The sequence below is a fragment of the Phascolarctos cinereus genome, unplaced genomic scaffold (genome assembly GCF_003287225.1).
Source record: "Phascolarctos cinereus isolate Bilbo 61053 unplaced genomic scaffold, phaCin_HiC Scaffold_2;HRSCAF=192, whole genome shotgun sequence".
Classification (NCBI taxonomy): domain Eukaryota; kingdom Metazoa; phylum Chordata; class Mammalia; order Diprotodontia; family Phascolarctidae; genus Phascolarctos; species Phascolarctos cinereus.
The window spans coordinates 35,544,176-35,551,144 of record NW_027555625.1 but is presented as its reverse complement, the minus strand read 5'-3'; the positions used below and the strand labels follow the sequence as shown (position 1 = coordinate 35,551,144).

Below are 6,969 nucleotides of genomic sequence, written 5' to 3'. Positions count from 1 at the left end.
TAGGCCATGGTTCTCAGAGTCAGGTCCCTGAAGCTCTGCTAGCTGTGTTTGGGGAGTGGTGTTGCTAGCCCTACTTCTTTAACATGGATCTTTGGGATTAGGTACACAATGTGTAGTAGTAAATGACCATATGACCTAATGTTTGATAAACCTAAAAATTCAAGCTTTTGGATATAAGAACCCACTATTTGACAAAAATTGCTGGGAAAACTGTAAAGCAGTTTGGTGAAAACTAGGCACAGACCAACATCTCACACCATATATCACGATAAGATGAGGTCAGAATGGTTACATGAGAAGCAATAGTGTTTGTAGCTGCAAAGGATCAAGTGCCCTTGCTAGATAAGAGCCAGAGCACAGACCAGGAGAGTAGTGACCGCACCTTTCTCCATATAACAGCACCTTGGAAGCACCAAAAATTGCCAAACCCCCAGAACTAACTCTGAAAACAGCCGCATGAAAAAGTCTGAAACTTGGGATGGTGCCTCCCCTCACCACCCCAGGCGAACAGAGCGCAACTTTAACATAAATTTAAAGTCAAGAAATAGGCTGGAAAAATCACCAAACAACAATAAGTTTTGGTAAAAGGGAAGGAAAATTAATGGAGGCAGTGGTCAGAAGCAAAACACTTTTGAAGATGGATTGGGTAAAGAGAGAGAGAGAGAGAGAGAGAGAGAGAGAGAGAGAGAGAGAGAGAGAGAGAGAGAGAGAGAATAAACAGAAGAAAACAGGATAGAAAAAATGCAGTTAGTAATCATAACTATGAATGTGAGTGGGATGAACTCACCTATAAAATGGAAGAAGATAGACTGGATTAGAAATTGGAATCTCACAATAAGTTATTTACAAGAAACATTCAAAATGGAAAGACACATGCAGAGGTAAAATAAGGGCTGGAGCAAAACCTCTTGTTTCAGATGATGTTTTTTTAAAAAAAGGTAGCAATCATAAACTCAGAAAAAGCAAAAATAGACTTAATTTAAAAAGAGATAATCAGGGAAACTATTTTGCTAAAAGGCACCTTTGACAATGAAGTAATATCAGTAACAAACATATAAAAAGTAAATGGCAGAGCATCCAAAGTCACAGGAGGAAATAGCAGAACTATATTAGTGGGGGATTTCAATTTTCTCCTCTCAGAGCTAGATAAATCTAATCATAAAGAAGTTAAGGAGATGAATAGGATTTTAGAAAAGTTAGATATGATAGACCTCTGGAGAAAATTGAATGGGAATAGAAAGGAGTATACTTTTTACCCAACTGTAGATGGCACTTTCACATGTATTAAGACATAAAAATTCACAAATGCAGAAAAGCAGAAATATTAAACGTACCCTTTTCAGACCATAATACGATAAAAATTACATTCAACAAAGGGCCTTGGAGGCAGAAATTAAAAATTAAAAACTAAATAATCCTAAAGAATGAATAGATTGAATACCAAATCACAGAAAGAGTATTTTCATTAAAGATAATGAGAACAATGAGACAACATGCTAAAATCTGTGGATGCAGCCAAAGTAGTACTGAGGGGAAAATTATTGTCTCTAGATGAGTACATCACTAAAAGTAGACCAATAGATTGGACATGCAACTAGGAAAAAGAAAGAAGAAAACCAAATTACCAGTATCAAAAAATGAAAAAAGTGAATGTACCACTAATGAAGATGAAATTAAAGTAATTATTAGGACCTTATTTTACCCAATTATATGCCAGTAAAACTGATAGTCTAAGTGAAATGGATGAATATTTACAAAAATATAAATTGCCCAGATTAACAGAAGAGGAAATAGAATACTTAAATAACCCTATATTAGAAAAAGGCATTGAACAATCCAGAAATGTAATCCCTAAGAAAAAATCCCCAGGACCAGATGAATTTACAAGTGAATTCTACCAGATATTGAGGTAACGTTTCTAATACTATATAAACTATTTGAAAAAATAGGTAAAAAAAAGGAGTCCTACCAAATTCCTTTTATAACACAAATACAGTTTTGATAATCAGGAAGAGCAAAAACAGAAGGAAAACTCTAGGCCAATTTCCCTAATGAATATTAATACAAAAAAATTTAAATAAAATACTACCAAGGAGATTATAATAATATATCACAAAAATCATACACTATGACCAGGTGGGATTTATACCAGGACTGTAGGGCTAGTTCAGTATTAGGAAAACTATCAGCATAATTGGCCATATCAGTAACAAAAACAACAAAAATCCTATGATTATATCAATAGATACAGAAAAAGTTTTTAACAAAATATGACACCTATCCCTATTAAAAAACACTAGAAGCCATAGGAATAAGTGAATCTTTTGTTAAAATGATAAGTGAGACACATAACACTTACTAGCTGTGTGATGCTGGGCAAGTCACTTAACCCTACTGCCTAGCAAAAACAAAAAATGAAAAAAAATAAGAAAATGATAAACAGTATCTATCTAAAATCATGAGCAAACATAATGGGGACAAGCTAAAAGCCTTCCAATAAAATAGGGGTGAAGCAAGGTCATTATCACCAGTATTATTCAACATTGTATTAGAAATGCTGGCTATAGCAATAAGGCATGAAAAAGAAATTGAAGGAATAAGAACAAGGAACAAGGGAACAAAACTATCATGCTTTGCAGATAATATAGATGGTACACTTAGAGAATTAATTAAAATTAGCAGAAACAATTTCCAACTTCAGCAAAGTTACAGGAAATAAAATAAACCCACATAAATCATCAGTACTTCTATATATCACCAACAAAACCTAGCAGGAAGAGATAGAAAGAGAAATTCCATTTAAAATCACTGCAGACAGTATAAAATACTTGGTAATTGACCTGCCATGACGCACACAGAAAATATATGAACACAATTACAAAAAAATTATTCACACAAAGACAGATCTAAACAATTAAAAAATAGTAATTGTTCATGGGTGGGCCAAGCCAATATAAGAAAAATGACAATTTAACTTAAGCTAATTTACTTATTCATTGCCATACCAATCAAACTACCAAGTTATTTTATGAGCTAAAAAAAATTTTTAAATTCATCTGAAGAACAAAAAGTCAAGAATATCAAGGGAATCAATAAAAAATATATATATATGAAAGAAGGTAGCCTAGCAGTACCAGATTTCAAGCTATACTACAAAGTGGTAATCATGAAGATAATTTGGTACTGGCTGAGAAATAGAGTGGTGGATTGTGGAATGGATTAGATACACAAGACATAATGGTAAATGACCAGAGTAACCCAGTGCTTGATTAACCCAAAGATCCAAACCCTGTTCCCTTGTGACCACAAGTGTTCCTTTCTGCTCCCAAGCCTCTGTCTCAGTTGCCTCCAAGGCCCACAACTGGTGCTATCACCATGTTGGCTGTGGCCAGCCTCATCCCCATGTCACAGACTTCTCCTTCCGACTCCTCAGTCGTCTTGGGATAGAAAAACATCTTATCCTGACCCTTGTTGGCTCTGCTGTTCCAGAATATGATTTGAGGTATAATTTTAAAATTGTTTGGAAGAGAATGTTGAGAACTCAACCGGGAATGCTACCTCTGCTCTGCCATCTTGGCTATCCTCCAAACCATCTTTCAAACACCTGTGAAATTAGCACTGCTAATGCCAGGCCTGACCATTTCATTCACTGTGGCCAAGAAGCCCCAGGGGCTCTCCTGCCTCTAGTACCAAACAGGGCCTGGTGCATATTAAGCCCTTAATTAATTATTAATTAATGCTTATTGACTTGACTCACTTTTTGGGGGGGGCTTTCCAATTGAGAAATTTATTTAAACAGATCAAATAAAACAAGTGCCTCTTTGTCTCTGCACTTAGGGGAACATATTGGGCCTCTTGGTAGTAAAGCATGGTTTGTGCTGGCAACGCAGAACTCTGTGGGGCAAAGGGAACTTGATTTTGGAGTCATGAAACAGCTTGACTACAGGCCAGCAGCACTTGCTCGCAGGAATTTCTTCCACTTTCATGATCTGGATGGAGTGGGCCCGGGCATGGTAACGGGCTCCCATATCCTTGTAGCACTGAGTGACAGCACCAGCAGTGCTCAGGTCCCTGTACTCCCTGCACATGTTGTGGGTTGCACTCCTGGAATCATAGCGCAGCCAAATGCCAAAGTTTTTCACCCTAACAGGGGACTTTTCAAAGACCTGTCCACAGTATACAATTTCTCCATTAGACTTCTTCATCTTTTTCAGCTGGGAAATGAAGTACCAGAATTGAGACTTTGCTACAACATGATTAGGAGCAAAGATCTGCATCCAATAAAGAGGCAGCACTGGACTCTTGGGAGTAGGTAGGCAGAGTCCAACTACCTTATATTCTCTCAGGGCACCCCAGGCCTTCATGGTGCTGCTGCCTTGCTCCCCAACAACCCGCAAAAGGAACGACTTGACTGACATCTAAGGCCCTCCACACCCAGGTTGCAGCCCACCTTCCCAGGTTCAGAGCACTTTACTCTCCTGGATGCACACTAAGCTCTAATGCACCTGACCTTCTTTTTGTTCCCAGCACAGGTAATTCTATCTCCCTTCTGCCTTTGTATAGGCTCTCCCCCCTGCCTGCTGTATACTCCCTTCTGCTGTCTGCATCATGGAACTCCTTCAGAGCTCAGCTCAGGTGACATCTCCCACAAGATGCCTAGGCTGATTACCCTCTTCCCCCTGAAGACTTCTCCCCACCACAATTACTTTGTATATATTTTGTATTTCTTTTTGTGTATCTGTTCTTCCCCTCCTCCCCAAATGTTTCTTGAGGAAGGGATTTGTGTCCCTAGGACCAAGAACCAGTGCCTAGTAAGCACTTAAATGCTTCCTGAATGAATGAATGGACCACCCACTAAAAGTACAGGTCCATCCTATCTTCTAACTCCTCCCCTGGAGCCATCCCTGGATCCTCCAGGTAGGGGTATATGCTGTGACTTAAGGGGATTTGTAGAAGGTTCCTGTGGGTCAGTCACTGCTAAAACAACAGATGCCTTTTTGTTGTTACCCATGGGAGTATGGGTAGAGGAAGCCAGGGACAAGGGAGAGAATACTAGGATAGCCACACTCAGACCAAGGCTGACACCTTCAATGCTAATGCAGCCCTCCAACCCCACCCCCAATACTGGGCCTGGGACTGATACCTCCAAAGCAGGCAAGGAAAAAGGAAGGAATACAACGAGGGTCTCCTCCAGAGAGACTTGGGTAAGATGGTCTTCAGGCCATGGCATGAGGAGGCATGTCTTATGTAACGTGCTTGTGAAAGGCTGCTTCCAAGACTTGGCAACTCATTCTGTCAAGGTCTTGCTGGGATTCCTAAATTTATCTTCCCTCCACTTATCAGGCCAGAGCAGATGTGTTATTCAGGAGGGTGAGGTCCCACCTGTGAGGTCCCAGGGAAGGAGATGTCAATCAACTAGGAAACTGAAGGTTTCTAGAAACTTCTAGGCAGAGATGATCCAGATGGGAAAGGTTCCACAGAAGGGGCAAAACTAAAGAGGGGTGGAGGGAGGAGGACTAGGTAGGAGGAGATGCCATGACTAATGCAGAGGGGCTTGTCGGATGGAGAAGTATTAGGTCAGAAGAAACAAAGTTTTTTCCAGGCTACAGTAGGTAACCGAGCCCTGACTTCTCTGAGGACCGAATCACCAGGTATTTACTGACTCAGGCACCTGATTCAATCTCCCTGCTCCCTCCATTCTGGTAATCCCTGGTGTTTTGGTGATCAGCCGCCCTCTGTCATGATAAGAGCCTGGAGTGTAGAATCTCTGGCCACCTGCCATTGTCTCATGACCCCTTCCTCCCCACCAGTCCCTGTGATTGAAGTCTCCTAAGCCCAGGGGAAACCCCCTTTCCTCTGCTGCTATTCCCTACCTGAATCTTCATCCTCCTGGGTTCTACCCCTCTCCAACCACTGTCCTCCTGTTTCCCACTTCCATTATGCACTGCGGACCCCTGCCCCTAACCCCCACCCTATCATTAGCAAACCAGCTTTTATCTAGATCTCATCCTGTAACTGTTGGGGTTTTGTTTTTTGAAGTAACTTAAAGTTTGTACCTTGACAAAATGATAAATCAAATGACCATTTCGGGATTTGGGAGAGATTATATTAGCATTGTTGGGAGAATACTTAAGAGAAAAGTAGATTTATTTAATTTGACTTGATCAAGATTGACCACCAGGAGGTTCTGATTGAAGGCATTAGAAGCTGTCAGAAAGCTAAGAGAAGAAACTCTGGAGAAAAGCTATAGACAGGATAAGACTAACAGTAGGAAGAATCATCAGAAACCAGTCAGTCAAGTCACAGGGCTTCCAGCCAGGACGGCTGGTTTGGCAGCTGCTTTGCTGGGAATTTACTGATTGGCAGAGAGGAACTGCTTGGCTGATTGGCTGGAACATCTTGCCACTGTGTGAAGGGGGGGGGTGTAGACAGTAGACGGACACCTTCCCTGTGGGGCTGCCTGCACTGCTCTCTACCTCACAGTCTGGTTCCAGGGAGTAACAGGAGGAGAAACAGCTGTGCATCTGTTTTCCTGTGAGCTGTGCTTTGCTGTGAGACTAGAGGTCTGGAGCTGAGGGAGGTTCTAAAAGGCAGGCAGAAATGAGAAAGAAGACGGGCTAAGAATGAGCGACAGCCTGAACAAATGCAGTTGGGAGGTGGAATTTCTTCTGAACCAGGGAACCACCAGGAGGGAAGATCAGTCTGGAAACATTGTGGAGGGATTTTAGGGCCAAAAAGAGCAGCTTGTGTTTTATCTTCAAAGTAACTGAGAGCCACTGAAGCTTCCTGAATCAGCAGAGTCACATGATCCAGTCTGCCCATTAGAGATATTAAATTGCATGGAAGGTGGGTTGGGGGAGGGGAGAGACTGGATCTAAGGAATCTGACTAAAAAGCTGTTGCAATGGTTCAAGAGAATGATGATGAGGTCTTGGACTAGGAAAGTCATCATGTAAAATAGAGAGAAGAC

At 41.1% G+C, this 6,969-nt stretch overlaps 1 pseudogene; it reads right to left on the bottom strand.

The window, feature by feature from the left end:
- Nucleotides 1-3,833: 3,833 nt before the first annotated feature.
- Nucleotides 3,834-4,364, bottom strand: LOC110196342 (large ribosomal subunit protein eL20 pseudogene; annotated as a pseudogene).
- Between the last annotated feature and the right edge of the window lie 2,605 nt (nucleotides 4,365-6,969).